Below are 20,085 nucleotides of genomic sequence, written 5' to 3' on the forward strand. Positions count from 1 at the left end.
GTCGGGAAAACGATTAGGCACAGTTGTTACTTATCTCGACGGTGATTCATCCCAGTACACCCATTTGAGATCTTCTATGTTAGCTTACGTTTCCATAAATTTATTGTCTATGGTCAACAGAGTTCCCAACGCGGTGAGGGTTGCGACTGATTCGTTTTACATTACCCGGGAAGAATTAATCACGTTAGATTTACCAATATCGGATGAATGGGCAACTTGGCGAGTAAAACAGGAGGAGTTGCACCCGTACTGTGAATCAGCTGATGTTGAAATCAAAGATGAATATCGTAAATCTTTACCCGTATCTTTGTTAACTTTATCATTGCCTTCTGTGTACGATCCAATTGCTAGACACAGAACAGTTTATTTAAACGGGCAGGGAGGCTGCGGTAAAACAACTCGTGCAATCGAATTATTTCGCGGCTCTGACATGATTGTGCTAACACCGACACATAGACTTGCCAGAGAAATGACACAACGCGGTGTAAAAGCCTGTACTTGGCACGGCTTTTTCAAATACAGTGGTGGTACGTGGACACCTGAACGAATGGGAACAAAATATATTCCCGAGAAAATCATCTGGGATGAGATAGACACTGTGCCGTTGGATACATTAAAACAGTTTCTGGATTGGCTGCTAAAGAAAAATACCGCAGTAGTGATGTGCGGCGATCACGGTCAACCACCACCATTTGTCGGCGAATCTCCCCACGAGTGGTTACGAGGGTTTGTTGATTATTACGAGGAAATGTGTGATGACATCAGAGCGATTGATGACACATTAAAAAAAATTAAAAAGTTGATTAGACTGCAAACCGATAAAGTCCAGTGTGAAATAATGCGTAAGGTAATCCCTAGGACTTCGTTCAATAACTTTTTAACGGCGTGGAAACCAGATGATTTAATTGTCGCAAGTAGAAAATCAGTCAGGGATACACTTCAGCGGCGACTATTTCAGTTACATCGGCAGAAATTTCCAACGTTGGAAGTGCCGTTATGTTATAGACCAGATGATACACGATTGCAAAATATCGACGTTAATATTCCAGGACGCGGAACTCAGTCACAGCCAGAGAAACAAAATTTAGTATTGAATGATATAGTAACAGTTAACGTTGATGCGGTCGAAGATGCATTAGCGATGAATAAATCACCGTGGACACTAGGATATGCTATGACGATTCATTCCGCACAAGGATTAACTATTTCTGATACAACTGTTTGGATCGTTGATGACCGCATCGAATGGTCAAATTTAGTTTACTTGGCTGTGTCCAGGGTAAGAAAGATGGCTCAGTTGCGAAGGATTGTATTAGATACGTCAACAAAGTCAGCCGTTGTTGAGTTAACACAAAAAGATCAAATAGGAAAAAAATTAGACAGTTACCGACAAAGCGACAAAAAAAATAATAGAGAGTTTAACCTGGATGTTGAATTTGTGTTGTTGTTACGTGAGCGTCAGAATAATCACTGCGCGAATTGTAATTGTTTATTATTATGGCAGTATCCGAAAAACGACCCAAGACAATTTACCGTAGATAGAATAGACAGCAGTCGTGGTCACACACGTAAAAATGTAATGTTGACCTGTCTTGAGTGTAACCGACGCAGAGGTGCTGCTGCAGTTATTTAAGTGTGGATCACTTCAGTGATCGGGGTGGTAATTGCGTATCCGCGGGGATCACCTGAAGTTGCTCGCGTGTGAATCCACGCTGAGGAGCTGTCGAATCTAATCTGTAGATTGCGTTTCTCCCAGTTGATCTGGTTATGCTGGATATCTTATGTGTAGTAATACTCCACGTGGGATCGGTTGCTCTTTTTTTTCCTCCTTCTAGTTCGCCTGGTTCGTATAAATACCTAACAATGACATTACCCAGAAGTGGCTGAACTGGAACATTCTGCTGCTGTTGTCCGCGTGTACTAACACGGGGTATATATTTTTTTGTGATTGCATTTACAGGTTTCATATTGATTGATCTAGTAATTTCATTATTCAGTGCGGCTATCACGTTTGGCAGTCTTGCAACCCATTCACGAGATCTCGTATCGTAAATGAATTCCCTCGCGTACTGGTATCCAAATAATCTCTCAGCGAGTGTTCTATTAAATCGCTCAACAATTGCCTGATCGTGATGAATTTCAGTGTGTCCTCGTCGCACGGTAACGTTATGCTGCTTTGTCAACGATGACACCGCGCCCTGAAATTCCTTACCAGGATCAACTTGTAATAATCGTGGCCAGCTTAGAGGTCCTCGTTGATAAATTCGTTTAAACGCAGAGGCGACTTCGGATGCTGTTTTAGTCGCTAACGGTTCTGCTTCTTTGTATCTACTAGCAACATCAACTACTGTTAGCGCATATTTGTATGTTCGGCCACGGACAGTATCATGAGGCAGGAATAGTATGTCAGCCTGATGAACTTCATTGGGGGTACTAACATCAAAATGTGCAAAGTTGATTCGTCGAGGTGGTGGTAAGTAGATTTGCCATACTGCTTGTTTTGACAGCCAATTTTTGGCAACCTCGCGTGTTACTGATGCCGCGTTGGCGAGTTTATTAATTGCTGAGTTACCTCTCCAGTATCCGATTGGAGAATAATAAATCGCTTGCATTTTTATTTAATTATCCAGCACCTAATGCTAATTTAGATTTCATCGCTGATCTTATTAACCAATTAGCGAGCGACTCCTTAAATGATTTATTTTTTATGGCGCTTAATGCGTGAATTAATTTCACATCCGCGATATGCCGGTCTTGTAGATCTTTACTTCGATAAGCAACATCATGCATATGACACGCTGCGTCAATAGCGTTTATCGGATACTCTCCCGGTTTTGGTTTAGATTGTTCATCAAGTCTAATATCTAGTCGTGTCCCTGGACCACAGTAATTGTATCCTGGGAGATGTTTTTCTCCGGGATATTTTCCCCAAGGGGTACCTGGAAGTCGTCCGAGGGCGGCTGCGATATCACCTCCGCTGACTTTGTCAAGCTTTTTTTTTGAAATCTAAATTTTTTTGTGCCACATTGCGTGCAAGTACCAGAAAGTGCTTGTCTGTTATTTTTTGTTGTAACCGTTGTTAAATCATTCGTAGGGGTTCGCGCCTTACACTTCACACAATATAGATCCATAATTATTATTCCTTATATACAAATGGAGATCACTGATTTTTCTGCGACGCGAAAGAAAGAACCAGTCAAGCATAATTCAGTGCTACCAAACTCTATTAGGATGATTATTATAGGACCGTCAGGATCGGGTAAAACGCAGCTGTTGCTGAACTTAATAATGAAGTGGATGAAATGGGATAAAATGTATTTGGTAGCTCCGTCTGTAGATGATCAGCGATGTTATGATGTTATAAAAGATTTTAATGAAAGTGCAAAAGCGCTGAGTGACGAGGATGTTGTTGAATTTATAACTGATATCGAGGAAGCTCCCAGCGTTGAAGACCTCGACGGTGAAATAAATAACCTAGTAGTGTACGATGATGTGATGCTGGACAAGCAAAAAAATCCTGCAAGAATATTTTCACGGGGTCGTCACCGAAACACTGACGTGATTTATGTTACTCAACGTTACACACAAATACCAAAAGTAATCAGGGATAACTGTAATCTTCTTGCGGTGTTTAATGGAGTTGATGTTCACACGCTGAGAAATATTCATCAAACCTGGTGTAGCGGCGATATGGATATTAATAAGTTTAAAAATTTCTTTAGTCGCGCTCAAAGAACCCCGCACGGATTTGTGACAATAAATTTACACGACCCGCGGACACGATACCGTATCGGCCTTGATACATTGTATGGTTGACATAAAAATGTTTCCTTGGCGATGTCAACATCGCTCGGTGCGTTAACGCACTCAACTTGAAAACTCTTCGAGTTTCTGAAACTCTTCTCGCCGAATTTTTTAACACTGTGTAACTTTTTTCAATTATGGTTCGGCGAGATGAACCCGTCAGCGGATCTTTATTTACTAAAAATAAGGGTTATTTTATCACAATAAGGGTTTATTTTGTTTATTATTACGTGGAAGTGTTATTTTTCAAAAAGTAGCTTGTAGGATTCGCCCTCCCTGCTGCTGCCTGGTATAAATGTAAACAACTTCACCTTACACTTGTTACTCTCTCATAAGTTCATAATATATGTAGAGCGCGCCGATAACGAACAAATAGGTATTATTATTGTATAAATACATTTTTCAGTTTGAAAAGGGATGGAATAGATGAGGTTCATAGAGGTCAAATGTCAAAAGTTAAAATGTTGCTTATGGTTCTAACATTACAATATGGAAGAAAGCTATTTTACTTTGTCATAATTTATTTCTTAATTTCATTACAAATAAGTGAAAATAAATATTTTCACCATATATTTCTTTGTTGTAAGGTGGCGCTCGACAATTTCGTATTTTGCACAGGATTAGATTTTTAAAGAAAAAGAATTTCCCCGGTTTTTCCCATCGGTTATACTGGCTATTTTAAAAAATTACTTTGTATATCTTAGGTATTGTTTAAAGAACCTTTAATTCCCTTTATTTTGGTGTATGATTGATGGGTGTAATATGGGATATAGAGTATACAGCTTGGCCTTACTTCAGATGTGCACCTTTCAAAAAAGAGCTAGCTCCACTTGGTCATTTTCACTTCCTTAAACTTCAGAGGTAAATTGTATAAAAAAGAGCCGATTGATTTTGTTCTTACATTTTACATGTTTAACAATTCCTTCACTTTCAGAAGCTGATATTGTCTAGTCTGGCAAAATTCCATTTCCCTATTTGAATAACTACTAAAAAAGTAGTTTTGTAGTTTAGACATATTCAGGTTGATCACAAGGGTGCAGGCATTTCAGTTGGCTGTGTACTTAGATCATGTATAATTTCCATACTTGGAATGTCCAAAGATGTTTCAGCCACATTATATGAAAGTACCACAGAGCTCTGCCAATATTCTATCAATTGTGCATCTTGCTTATATAAGCAACATCACCTTACATCCGCCGCTCTCTCAGAAGTTCATACTATCTGTAGAGGGCCCCATTAGATCCATGTAGACCATGGGGGTTAATGTGTGTATGAAGTTTCAGGGCAACCCTCCAAAAAGCTGGAGACGAACAACAATAACAAACTGTGCTTACGGATGGACGGACGACAAACTATCCCATACGGTCTTCTGGTATATGACCAGCATAGCTAAAAATAGGAACGAAATTAAGTTTAGACTATTATAAAAGATCAGTTTTGGAGGTAAAAATATTACAGATTCTTTTAACCTATAACATCATCAGAATTCGTGATACTGACTCAAAAATGCTTAACCTTTTTATGGATTTTCTGTTTACTGGGGTTTATGTTAATATGTTATAGTATTTTTTATTATATTTACTTCTAAACTTAAGTGTCACTTTGAACTACTGGTTTTTTTGTTTTGTTTTGTTGTTTTTTTTGGCGAATGATATCGACCAGTTTACAGAGGGCTGCGCGTAAGCGTTAAGAGAAATTCCTGTTCAGATTTACGCAGAACTGAAGATATTAAACGCATCTGTAGCGGTTTAACAGAGCTACCCATTTTTACAACCAGCTGTAAATTTCCAACGCAAGCTGTGTCAAACACACCTCTTGCGTAGGTAGTCGGGCAGGAATTCACGTGAGATAAGATGTTACCACAAGCAACACCATTATCTTGAGGTAAGCTGTTGATTTCCTCAACATGTTTGCGGTCTGAATACCAAATCACGACGAAACACGACTGACATGATCTTGATAAGTTATCTAAAGGCACCGTTCCAAATAAAGATGTTTATTTAGCCATAAGTTGGAAATTTGAAACTGTACCAATAATTCCGACACTATGTGTTCAAACCACGACTGAACGCTGAAATAAAAGATTTGGCCACGAGCGTAGCTACCATATAGCAAGGGTATCTAAAGAATAAGGGGCCCACGAATTATTATATTGTTTTTGACAAGCTTTTTTAAGCTTTGCATAAGGACCCGCATAACGGCCCAAATAGCCTAGCTACGCCACTGCATGTACCACATACAAATTGGTTGGTTGGTTGGCTGGCTGTTATGGGGTTAACGCCATTTTTCAGCACATGATAGGCTATATATATGGCTGCGAGTATATTTGATAGAGAAAGAACCCGGTAGGAACCACCCACCCATACCCCACAGAATGCTTTGGCAAGCTTTCTCACATACCCACGTTGGCCGAGCCCGAGACTCGAACCCACGCGGCCAGAGGCGAGATGCCTTTGAAGGCAAGGTAACAGCCTTAGACCACTCGATCACCAAGGCCCTTAGACCACTCGGTCACCAGCCCCCCCCCCCCCCCCCCAACAATAGGAACATGGAAGATAAAAGAAAACGGAATACTCAATATCTGAGCTTTCTGGCAGAGGTAATCCGATTGTTCTTGTTTGTCAGATATACATTTAAGACAAAACAATCACATAATTACCGACTGATCCGGACAACGAAGAATTAATCAAAATATAAGTTTTACTTAGGATATGTACAAATGATATTTGGTATTTACATGTCCAGTACACGAAGACAACAACAACAACAACAACAACAACAACAACAATAATAATAATAATTATTATTACTATTATTGTTATTATTATTATCATTATTTAATAATGTAATGTAAAACAATATATATATATATATATATATATATATATATATATATATATATATATATATATATATATATATATATATATATATATATATATATATATATATATATATATATATATATCCTATATCTGAATTTAATGTCCCAGACATTTCTCAAAGAAGACAAAAACTGACAAAGTGCAAAATTAACATGTGAAGATACCGGTATTGCACAGAAATGGACTGATAGGTCCCGCGGATGAATCTCCCATCGTTATGAGTTTTGCAAAGGAAGACGTATCCTTCTTTTCCAAAGGGAAAACTCCGTCATCAGGAGCAAAGATGGTCACAAAATTAGGCAGAAACGGATGAAAGAACAGGACAAGTCGAGAACAAAGATGGTGGCAGGTAATTTTACGGGATTAGTTCAAAGTTCAGACTGAGAATTGTTATCAGCGAGTGATAAAGTCAAACTTGTCCGCCCCGCAGAACATATAACTTCGACACATCATGCGGGTGTCGAATTTATGCACAGTATGCTGTGTTATAAAAATCTATGTCACAACACATACGGGTCATACCATTTTTTTTTTAAACTACCGCTTTATTTATTTTATTACAACTGGTTTTAAATTATGGAGTATAAAAACCCGTATGAGCCGAGATTCGGGGTCAGAGGTAGATTATTAAGTGATTTATAGTTAGGTGGACAATACAATTGTCAATACAAATCAGGAAGACGGGCTTGGGTAGCTGAGTAGAAATGCAATTCACCGCTCCAGTGGCCTAAGTGGTTAGAGCGTCAGCCTCGGATGAGGGAGGTCGCAGGTTTGAACCGCAGCCGAATCATTGCAAAGACAAATAAAAGTGGTATTAAGCAGCTGCCTCGCTTGGCGCTCAGCAATCAGAGGTTAGGACTGGTCGGCCTGGTGTCAGGATAATGTGACTGGGTGGGACATCATGCTACATGTCTGTGGCATGATGCCCCAGTGCTAGACCTAACTATAAACTGCCTTACTGCTGACATCGTAGCGATGTGACTCAAATTGTTAATACTACGTTAAAAAGTTAAAACAATGTACAAATTGGAGATTGGGCTAAAACGAATGCTATCTGAAAGTGAGGATGTAGAAGGCTTACAACGGATGTGATATTTTGCATCCAATATGGTCAAAAGGCGCTTGAAATATTTTTAAAGACCTATATGGTTGTTAAAATGGCTTGGAAACTCCTGTTAACGATTTATGTGCATTAAGCCCTGTCCTGGAAAACGGACACTACGAGCCAAGTAATAAAATGAGGTTGTAGTATTATACAGACTGGTGTTCTCAGCACGATATACATGAAGTGCGTGGCTTTTTAATACCAATGTAGTTGAAAAATACTCAGTTATGAATGACTCATGGCGCAAATCTCGTAATAAAAACTGAAATGCCAATATTAGACACAAAACCTGATCAATATTAGGCACAACACCGAATCAATATTAGACACAACACGGAATCAATATTAGGCATAACTCCGAATCAATATTAGACACAACACCAGGTCAATATTAGGCCCAACAGCGGATCAATATTAGGCACAACACCGAATCAATATCAGACACAACATCGGTTAACATTAGTCTCAACACCGGATCAATGTTAGACACGACATCGGATCATTCTATAACTTGCTAAATCAATGAAAGGCAAACAAACTTCACCGCCCCTCCACCACCACCACCCCCCCCCCCCAAATGTTCTACGGCTGCGCGAGTCCAAAACACTTCTAAAATTAAGTGTTAGATGTCAACATTTCGAAGACACAAATCCGGTGACCTAGTAGTTAGAGCGTCCGCCTCGGATGCGGGAGGTCGCGAGATCGAACCGCGGACTGCCGAGACATACCAAAGACTTATAAAAAGGATATAAACAGCTGCCTCACTTGGCGCTCAGCATTAAGCGGTTAGTGTTAGGATTGGTCGGCCTAGTGTCAGGATAATTTGACTGGGTGGGACATGATGCTACATATCTGCGGCATGATGCCCCAGTGCTAGACATCACTATAAACTGCCACGCTGAAGACATCGTAGCGATACGACTGAAAAATTGTTAAAGCTACGTTAAAAATTTAAATTACACACGCATGCACATTTCGAGCATTGACTTCTAGTTATATTAACATACGACCATGTGTGTGGCGACGGGTTGTGGTTGTAGTGGGGTTTGAAGGTGTACAAGTGACAAAATCATAAAATAGTACACATGCGAGAAACTGGTGTTGAGTAGAGTAGTCACCTGTCTTTCAAACCCAAATGTGTGTGTGTGTGTGTGTGTGCGTATGTGTGTCTATATATATATATATATATATATATATATATATATATATATATATATATATATATATATATCTATCTATCTATCTCTCTCTCTCTCTCTCTCTCTCTCTCTATATATATATATATATATATATATATATATATATATATATATATATATATATATATATATATATATATATATATATATATATATATAGTTCTTCATTCAACAATGTGGGTATGTGTATGTGAGAAAGCTTGCCAGTAGCTTCTCGTCGGTCGGTGGTTCTTTCCGGGGGTTTCCCAGGTTCTTCCTCCACCATTAAATACTGGCCGCCATGTATAGTCAATCGTGTGCTGAAAAATGGCGTTAAACACCACAAGTGTTTATCTTATGCTGTACACGTGACTCTATTTATACAAGTGGGTATTCTTAGGAAAGTAGTTCTCCTTACAGTTCATACGGAAATGAACGAAATTCATTTTGATCACGTGGCAACATTCTGACCAATAGAAATGTTACTTTCCTGTACCAGCTACTGCCATTGCATTTATACAAGAATAACATTGCACTATATCTACGACTGACCTGGAGAAGACCAATATACGTTTAAGCTGAAGCTTGACATTATGGTTCGTGTTGACCAATTACTGGGGATTTCATTCGTGTTGACCAATTACTGGGGATCTCATTCGTGTTGACCAATTACTGGGGATCTCATTCGTGTTGACCAGTTACTGGGGATCTCAAATTTAGGAGACAAGAACCAGCAGTAAAACTTTAGCAAGATAACAAACTCGTGCTCATGTTTTTTGGGGTCTGATCTATTTTTTTTTTAAATTGCTGGATATAGATATTTGATTAATTTTTCTATTCCATTATAACGGACACAAACATAAAGGGAGTTATAAAGAGGGGACTTGTGTTGAAGCGAACCATACATAATTCTTAAATTTACAATATAGAGACTTGCAGTCCACCATTTTCGAAATTAAATAACTGTTTTGTTAATAGATTTATCTCTTCTTAATTAGGGCTCTTTGTCTTAGTAAAAATGTGGAGCAATAAACTAGTCACAGGAAATCTCATAAAGGCTATAGTGATATTAAACCTTGCTGGAAAAAAGACAGTTTTATTATCGTTGTAATCTATTTATATCTGTTTGAGGAACTCTGGATGATCCTTAAATGTAATATACGGGTTCCGTACGTGAGTACATTCGGTTAGCTTTGACCTTTATCCCATTCCTATAAAAAATTCTCAATACGAATACATCACCAATCATTTAAAATTTAGGTCCCCCCAAAATTGTGAAATAAAATGTCATCACGCATTTCATGGCACACGTTTCTCCCAAAACAAGCAACGTTTTTCACCGACTCAATTTATGAATGATGCTGAATGAGCTATCAAGACAGACAGACAGACACTAATCAAATAACCGCTTCAAATGAACCAATCTACGTATAAAATCGGTCTGTGATATGTATGACGTCCATAGGTGGACGATATTACCGGTATACTGGTTTCCAAGGCATTTTTTTTATTTCCGGTGGTACTTACTACGGCACGTTTTCAACGTGTTGACATGTTTGTAGTTTCTGTCAGTAAGGAATTTACGGAAATTCGCTAGTAATCTTGTTTCGTATTCAAAGATGTTAAATATTTTCATTTTTTCTTGATAAAACCTCCAATTTGTTTTTTTTTCTTTTACATAATGGTTTTATTCATCATAAATTAATTTCAAATATTATTTAATCACATGATTGATCCATGTCACATAAGCCAGCATCGCAGCCAAATGGCTGTTGTGAAAGATATTCGGGTCAATCCAACGTTGGAACATTTTCGAAATAACAAAAGGAAAAAAGATCTAGGTTATTTACTAGCGTATATTAATGTGTTAAGTGTACGTATTCCTTTGTAAGATACATAATCATCCTGTGATTTTCAGGAGAGTAATTGTTTTTTTCTGTTTGACTTTGAAGTAATATCTCAAGTTCACCGAATATGTTCTCGTTTCTGTAGCCTGTGTGTTTTATGTTTACTGACCCTCTCTGATAAACACCTTGCCCAGATGTCAGCATCCCACTTAAAATTTCCCTGCCGGTTATCATTAAGATCAATAAGTATTATGTAGGCTTCCCGTTTGCATCAACAAGCACTTGAATGTCAGCACAATACTGTCAGCTATATTGTAATCTTAACCCACTTTAGTTACCGATTTTAGATGACAACGTATACAATTGACATATATAAGGCTATTGTTGTTGTTGTTGTTGTTGTGGGGTTTAACGCCATATTTCAGCACACGATAGGCTATGCATGGCGGCCGGTATTAATGGTGGAGGAAGAACCCGGGAAAACCCCGGGAAGAACCACCGACCCACGAGAAGCTACTGGCGAGCTTTCTCACATACCCACGTTAGCCGAATCCTGGACTCGAACCCATGCAGACAGAGGTGAGATGGCAGTGATCCTTAACGGAGAGCGCTTTAGACCACTCGGCCACTCGGGGCCCCCATATATAAGGTAACGATCATTTTATTTTCGGTGGATGGCGGGTGAGGATGTTTGCGATTATGTTACCTGTAGAGCAGTTTTATTTTCTTTTATCTCAAGATACTTAATTTGTTTCTAATAATATAAAGAGTTTTAGTTTGAATTAGAGCTAGATATTTTACAGCTATTGGAGAGCCGGGAATTAAGAAGAAGAAAAACAACCCCGAGGCCCCGGAAATTTAAAATTGTTGGTCCTTATTAAATTTGCGGTATATGTGTGGTACGTATCGGGGCATGTGCATAAATACAACGTGCACCAGGGTTCGAAATTTGTTCATGGAACCCAGCTCTAAAGACATTATACTGATATGGATAAATCAGAACTTTGCAAAAATATAAATGTAAGTCGAATTAATATTTTGTAATTAACAGCTGTTTTGTCTGAGCTTCTATTTTGATACAGTTCTTTCGTACTTGTCATTCAGCTAAACGTGTCAATGAAATATTTTTGTAAACGTCTAAATTGTTTGTGATTAAATTGCAGTTGTACGTTTACCTGAATGATTAGGACACTAATTGGATGGGATGGGTGTATTTATGAGGCACCTCAATGTCTACAGACCAGACAATTTTTTAATCAGAGTTATTATTGTGCGAGGCAAAATATCGGTCAACGTTCAAAATGGAGCAATACGTGTAAGGTAATTTGTATGTTTACTTTATTATGAACACCTGTCAGAGTTCCACACAAATCTCATTATTTGTATACTGCTGACGGGTAACATGAAGGATATGTTGTCAGGCCCCAAAAGGAATATTTTCTGCTGTTTTAACGGCGTTGCGTTTAATGTCTTTACAGCGTTATGGAAGTAAATGACAAAAGACGCCTCAGATCCGGTTTTATAATAAAATGAATAAAAGGAACGAAATGATGGCAACTAAGACCATGCAATTTTTTAACCCTAGAAAAAGTTGCCATTACAATCTTTCTCATGAAAATGCCTGTGAAAACGAGATACATATCTTTTTTTATCGTCTGGCACGACAGGGCTTGCCAGAGAGCTGTCGTAACAAGAAGAGAACTGTTGAATAGGGTTTTAACAGATTTTACAAACAAGGTACTCATCCCTCTTGAGGCTTTCATTCATCTATGAAAATAAATTGATAATAGTTGACAAATCAAGGCAAATACGTATGATGTTGATATATCTCACCGACCCATATCACTCGACAGCAATTTCGTCATGGTGTTCAGAAGAACAGCCTTAAAAGACATTTAGAATTATTTCCATCAGAATAACTCCTGTAAAAAAATATCAATTGCGTTATTTACCAGACCTCTGTTCTTTTCAACTCGTAGATATTCACCATTCAATATGTAATACAACAGACGAGCATGCACTTCAGTGTGTTATTTCCGTGATATATCTAAAACATGTAATAGATGTTGGCAGAATGGATTATTATTAAGAATTATTGGATATACAATTGTTTTACTCCAAAGAACAGTTTTAGTGACAAATATATTTGCATCTGCTTTTGAGATTATCAAACTATTACAAGTGGGTCGCCGACTGGTCGAATGGTCTAAAGCGCTCGCAGTTACCGATCACTGCCAACTCACCTCTGTCAGGGCTTGACCAATGTGAGTATGTGAGAAAGCTTGCCAGTAGCTTCCCATGGGTCGGTGGTTCTTACTGGGGTTTTCCGGGTTATGCTTTCACTAGTTATTCTGGCTGCCACGTATAGCCTATCGTGTGCTGAAAAATGCCGTTAACCCAAAACAACAGCTTCTACGAGAGCAGTGGTTCCCAAAGTGGGCGGTGGGATTACTAAGGGGGTGCTAATGCTGAATAATGCTTTTTAAGGGGTAGGTAGGGGGCGCTGAGTATAACCAAGGGACGGTGGCCCGAAAAAGTTTGGGAACTACTGTACTAGAGCAATGAGGAGGAAATTTGTAATGTATGAACAAATCTAAAATGTACCGTTTATATTTGGACCTCCAACAGTCAACTCCCCTCCACCTCACTCCTTTCTCTAGCAACGAGATCGTAGCCTCTACTGACATTCGGAGAGGTCGAGGCTAAAAGGTTGGTAATGAAAGAACGAAATTACTCTAAAAAATGCCAACCAGTTTGTGATTTTGTTTTTAAAGCACTCGACTCTGTATGACATGAGCTTTTTCATTTGTGTGTCAAGCTCATGCAGTCAGTTGCTGTATTCAGCATGGCGTCATAGTCCATCGGATATTGCGCTTCAATAATTTCTAGGACATATGACGTTGTTTTCGGTAATTTCTAGGACATATTACGTTGTTTTCGGTAATTTCTAAGATATATAATGTTATTTTCTGTAAGATCTAAGACATATGACGTTGTTTCCGGTAATTTCTAGGACACATGACGTTGTTTTCGGTAAATTCTAAGAAATAACGATGTTGTCGGTAAGATGTAGGACATAAAACGTTGTTTTCGGTAAGTTCTAGGAAATATAACATTGCTTTCGGTATTTTCTAGGACATAGAACGTTGTTTTCGGTATTTTCTAGGACATATGACGCTGTTTTCGGTAAATTCTAGGACATAAAACGTTGTTTTCGGTACGATCTTGGAAATAAAACGTTGTTTTCGGTAAGATCTATGAAATATAACGTTTTCGGTATTTTCTAGGACATAGAACGTTGTTTTCGGTATTTTCTAGGACATATAACGTTGTTTCCGGTATTTTCTAGGACATATAATGTTGTCTTCGGTAAGATCTTGCATTTTGTTTGAGCTGGAAGAAACTAGAGACTTTAGTCTTTAATGGTGTACACGCTACGAACACGATCAAAATTATTAAAATGCCCCGATTCACACCTGGCTGCTCCATTGATAGATATATGACTAATTTAGTACTCCCTAGATATAATTTAGTACTTTATTACATCCAATTATCTAATTTAATATCCCCTTTATCTATTTTAGTACTACCAATATATAATTTAGTACTCCCAAGATCTAATTTAATACTACCAATATCTAATGGAGTACTCCCTATATATAATTTAGTACTACCAATATCTAATTTAGTACTCTTTATATATAATTTAGTACTCCCTACATCTAATTTAGTACTCCCTAGATCTAATTTAGTACTCATTAGATCTAATTTAGCACTACCACTATATAATTTAGTACTCACTATATCTAATCTACTACTCCTAGATCTAATTTAGTACTCCCTAGATCTAATTTAATACTACCAATGTCTAATTTAGAACTCCCTATATCTAATTTAGCACTATCGATATGTAATTTAGTACTCACTAGATCTAATTTAGTACTCCCTAGATCTAATTTAATACTACCAGTATCTAATTTAGTACTTCCTAGATCTAATTTAGTACTACCAGTATCTAATTTAGTACTTCCTAGATCTAATTTAGTACTACCGATATCTAATGTAATGCTCCCTAGATCTAATTTATTGCTCCCTAGATATAATTTAGTACTCCCTAGATATAATTTAGTACTACCAATATCTAATTTAGTACTCCCTATATCTAATTTAGTACTACCAATATTTAATTTAGTACTCCCTAGATCTAATTTAGTACTACCAATATCTAATTTAGAACTCCCTATATATAATTTAGTACTCCCTAGATATAATTTAGTACTCTCTACATCTAATTTAGTACTACCAATATCTAATTTAGTACTCCGTAGATCTAATTTAGTACTACCAATATCTAATTTAGTACTCCCTAGATCTAACTTAGTACTTTCTACATCAAATTTAGTACTACCAATATCTAATTAATACTCCCTAGATCTAAATTAGTACTACCAATATCTAATTAAGTACTCCTTAGATCTAATTTAGTACTACCAATGTCTAATTTAGTACTACCTAGATCTAATTTAGTACTCCACTGACTAATGTACTACTCTTCTATCCAGAAAGAGTTCTCGGAAGGTTGAATTACCCAATAACAGGAAAATGGTTCAGGAAGATAGCATTAATCAATTTTAAAGTTTAGAAAAATCGACAATTTTAAAACGTTTTCTGATGAATATATATTTTCAGCTTTAAATAATAAAATTTACCCACAAATATCAAAACAAATTGATGTGGGAACGAGGTAAACGTTAATAATTGCCTAGTTATGGATATTATACGTTACTGATGTTATTTGTTTATATAAGATAAGCATTTGTTTGTATTCTCTTTGAATCATTTGAAGAAAATTCAGAATATATTGACGATTTTAGCTTTCTAATATGGACAGTTGCGCAAAAATGCCACGAATAGGCAGGTTTTTTTAATTTATTTAAAATTTGCTTTATAGAAGTTATATTCTTAAATATCACACCTTAGCGCCAAGTAATTAAATACGTTTTGAGAGAAATCCGATCAAAAATTCATAGAAGTTATGATTTTTGTTTATAAATATTAATATTCAGTCCATAAAAGATTTTCCGTGTTCTTAATTAGCTACGGTGAAATTGTAGAGCTACCAACATAAATATATTATCAATTTTCAGCGACAAAAGTAAAACTGAAACACAAAATCCAAAAAACCTACATGAAAAAATAAATTTTAAAAAAACATACACAGTGAATGTATATGGCGTTTATGAGATTCCAGGATACTGTTATATCGCACACGTCATACAGACGTCTAGTTTATGCAGTTTATAACTATACTTTTTAAAGCTAAACTGCCGTAGTTGCTGATGCGACAGGAAGATTCCAATGTTTATTACTCTGAATCATCTGCATATTGAAAAGATAAATAAAGTAACATTTTGTTATATTTCCAAAATAACTATAAATGCCATAACTTCTATTTAAAAGTTAATTTATGCCAATATATTCTATCAACTGAGCAATCCAAAACCAATAATGACGGAATAAAACATTCGTTGGACCATTAATCATGGAATGGGTGAAATACGATTATGTTTGTTTAACGTCCTATCCATTTGCCGAGATGAGGACCGTATGCCCGAGTCCTCAGCTTTATTAGTCTGAGTTCTCAGCTCTATTAGCCCGAGTCCTCAGCTCTTTTAGCCCGAGTTCTAGCCCGAGTTCTCAGCTCTATTAGCCCGAGTCCTCAGCTCTATTAGCCCGAGTCCTCAGCTTTATTAGCCCGAGTTTTCAGCTCTATTAGCTCGAGTCCTCAGCTCTATTAGCCCGAGATCTCAGCTCTATTAGCCAGAGTCCTCAGTCTATTAATAAGAAATGAGTTTGTTTTCCGATATTGAGCTTTTAAGTCACCGCCCATTTTAAATGTAACTTCTCCTGGCACACTATCGGACATTTTGCCATTGCTTTCCACGTTAGGCTTCCGTCTTCTCTCGTCTTATCAGACGTACCTGATAGCACTTGCTGATAGAGTTCACAGTCTATCGTTTGCCAAACCGTTGACAAGGAAAGGGGATAACGGCAAGGGGATAACAACAAGGAAAAGGGATAACGACAAGGAAAGGGGGGATAACGACCAATAAATCTGGTCAAGTTAGATTAGTAAATTGAAAACATACCTTCAGTACGGTCCAATATCCTCGACGGAATCACCGGCTAGAGACGTTCCAAATTGAAAATAACATATTATTTGTTATATCCATTAATTCCACACTTTCAAGCAAACGGTTTATTGCTTTACATCAAAGACTTATAATTCCGTGTACTTTCAGTTCCTATGTACCATTATTACTGTTAAGACATGAAATACTATCTGAACAGAAGGTCTAGGACCGAAAATTCCAACTCCACAACCGCTGTTACGACAGAGAAATACTTGGAATCATTTTTTGATACATCTGTGGTCACCGTTTTCACTGACAGTCAGGCGACTTATCTTTACTGTGCCATTGAATCTTTCATCTGGAAGTGATTACCGTATCTGCTGTCCGCTGTACGTTTGTCATACTCAAGGCTCATTGATCCAGGTGTGAAAGTATGTTTTAGTTTCAGGCTGTGTCTTCCTCGTATCGGGCTTACAGTTATTATATCGGGTAGACTTGTATAAACATTGTATTTGTCACATCAGAGTCGTTGATCAATGAATATGGTATGCTGATCACGACTGAGTATTTATATAGCGTATCCTGTTCTTTCGCGTAATGCGATATGTGTTATTTTCATGCCATTCGAGTTCAAAATGAGCAAGGAAACAACAACTTGGAGACTCAGAAACCACTCGACTTAGGCAGACGCGACAGAACGGAGACCTGAGTTATGAAACAAACACAAATCATATACCGACGTTAGACCCGTGTTTTTTTTTTCTCTCTCTATGTTGTAATTTAATTCTATGAAATATAACCTTACCTGGTAGAATGCCAAGCTTCATAACACAATTTCCAGGTCTCTGTCACAAGTTCAAGTTAAGAATGAAAATGCCAACATAGGACGAGGTAACCACCAAATATGTTTTTGCAGAGCTTTAAATAAAGTCATTTGTGTTGAAAATGGAGGTATCCAAGGTGTGTATATAAATAAATAAATCAATATTTGTTACACACACACACACACACACACACACACACACATGTAAATTAATTTTAACTTAATTATTGGCGTTTGCGTTGTGTGTTTTTTTAAATTCAATTTTCTCTTTTTCACGAAAAAAATGCGGTTCAGTCAACGAGTCCTAATTAATACGTTGCAAGGGGAATTATTTTGCAGGACTCCACTAAACACGATGTTGTATCTACTAAATAGCCCTCGGAAGGATCTACAAAATATACCAGGCATCATACGGTGTAGTGAACTAGGCGTAAAAATAATTGCCGTTTATAACCTGGATAAGATTTCTCCTTATGTCACGCACTCAAGGTGTCGGCATTTTGCTGTTCAAGTGGATATTATTGATGAGAAGTCTCGAACATCGTATACACAGAACGAATTATTGTGCAGTAAAAAAAAAAAAAGAAGTAAATAAATAGGATTATTGAAAGAGGCAGGCCCATACGGGAAACTAGACCGACCATACGGACTAATTTCAATGGATCGATTACATTTCGCGGTTTCACGCTCTACTTACCCTGTATTACGCCACCTTAACATAACGATGCAAGAACTAATACTATACATTAGAACTACTGAAAGTCGAAACAATGCATGTCAGAGCATCTGGTTTCAGTTTCGGTACTTTCGAGTTTTCCTATGTCATGGACAAGATAAAAGTATTACGGATTGACTGAACAAATCGATCTTGTGAATCCGATTATTTGAGTGATTTATCGAAGTTTTATTGTTTAAATATTAACAAACACAATTAAGGATCTACAATTTTGCAGTGCTACGTGTTTAAGCTGGAATAAACAGTAACACAAGAAAGAGTGAAAACAACAAGCTTTAAAAATATAATAATTTATATCCCTGGAAAAATTCTGTAAAACTGAAAAATATAAACTTACCGTTTAAAGAATCAAATCCAAAAATAGTCCAAGAATAATCCACGAATACATTTTTTAGAAGTCCTAATAATAAAATGTTCTAATGATTTCAAGTTCGAGTCCCGACGAAAAATCCAAGATGGATGACAATGACGTATGCAATAACCTGTAGTGTATTGAAGTTACAGTTCCTTGTAGAAACAATACATATCACTCCGGTTTTGGAAATCTGAATAAATTTATTATAAGAGCTGTCTTTGTTCAAGAATCTCACACAAGCACACGTATTTTCCAGGAAAAAGGAATTAATCCTTTTGAATCCAAATAATTTGAAATAACTCCAAACGGCACAACATCCACTTTCCAGTGTAATAGTCCAACTGAGATTATTTCTCCAAAACAAAGGTTATATCGTATTCAGAAACGCAGTTTAGAAAATCCCCAAGTTGCGAAATCGAACAGGGGGTCATGTGATCGTGTTTATATCACGTACGCTTAACATGACCTTGACGAAAACCAATCAATTTATTCTAAGAAATAAAATTTAAATCCCATAGTCCCATCATGGCCTCGACAACAGCCAATCATTTAAAAATAAATATAGAACTTATTTACGTGGTTGCTACTAATTTTGAAACAAGGTCCGGATCAAGGTCAAGACCTGGTGTTTACTAAAACGAACAGTGAAGGTCAAACTATTTTCTAAAAAAAAGTATAAGTTCCGAACAAACAGAACTACATTATTTTGACCTATAATGAAATTTTAACTAAATTAAACGATTTTTAAACTTACAAACAATTAAATCAGATGTAATTAAATCAAACATACATAACAGCAGGATGTTGGAGAAAGCTGATAACAAGACTATTCGAATCCTGATTTTCGTCGTCACATCGGTTCTGGAGATCACAACAACATTTAGACTCAGTTTGAACCTGAGGTTTTGTGTTGACCAATCAAAGATGACTTTACATTCGAAAGTCACTGGTGATGGGCTTGGAACGGAAACGTAATATCTAAGTTAATGTCAGAGTTTTATGATTTGTAAGCACAAGACACAGTTTCCCAACAAAAGTTTGATGGTTAAGTTGAGACATAAAACATTAATTATTCGAAAGCATAGACTTATATATCAGCCAATCAGAACGCTGGATTATATAAGCAAGTTTAAATACCGACTCTGTTTATATTCTGTTGGTGAAATTCAGGTCAGGACGAAGTCTGTTATGACAAGTTTATGAATACGTAGTCTCTAA

At 37.0% G+C, this 20,085-nt stretch overlaps 1 protein-coding gene across 1 annotated transcript in view; it reads right to left on the minus strand.

The window, feature by feature from the left end:
- The window catches only part of LOC149792453 (ras association domain-containing protein 9-like), a 107,642-nt gene extending 90,021 nt beyond the window's left edge, over positions 1 to 17,621 (minus strand). The window contains exon 1 of the mRNA XM_089971035.1: positions 16,969 to 17,621. The gene's annotated coding sequence lies outside the window, so the exon portion shown is untranslated. The remainder of the gene's footprint in view (positions 1 to 16,968) is intronic.
- Positions 17,622 to 20,085: the final 2,464 nt, after the last annotated feature.

The sequence above is a fragment of the Sinohyriopsis cumingii genome, chromosome 9, assembly GCF_028554795.1.
Source record: "Sinohyriopsis cumingii isolate HCF-2022 chromosome 9, ASM2855479v2, whole genome shotgun sequence".
Lineage (NCBI taxonomy): Eukaryota > Metazoa > Mollusca > Bivalvia > Unionida > Unionidae > Sinohyriopsis > Sinohyriopsis cumingii.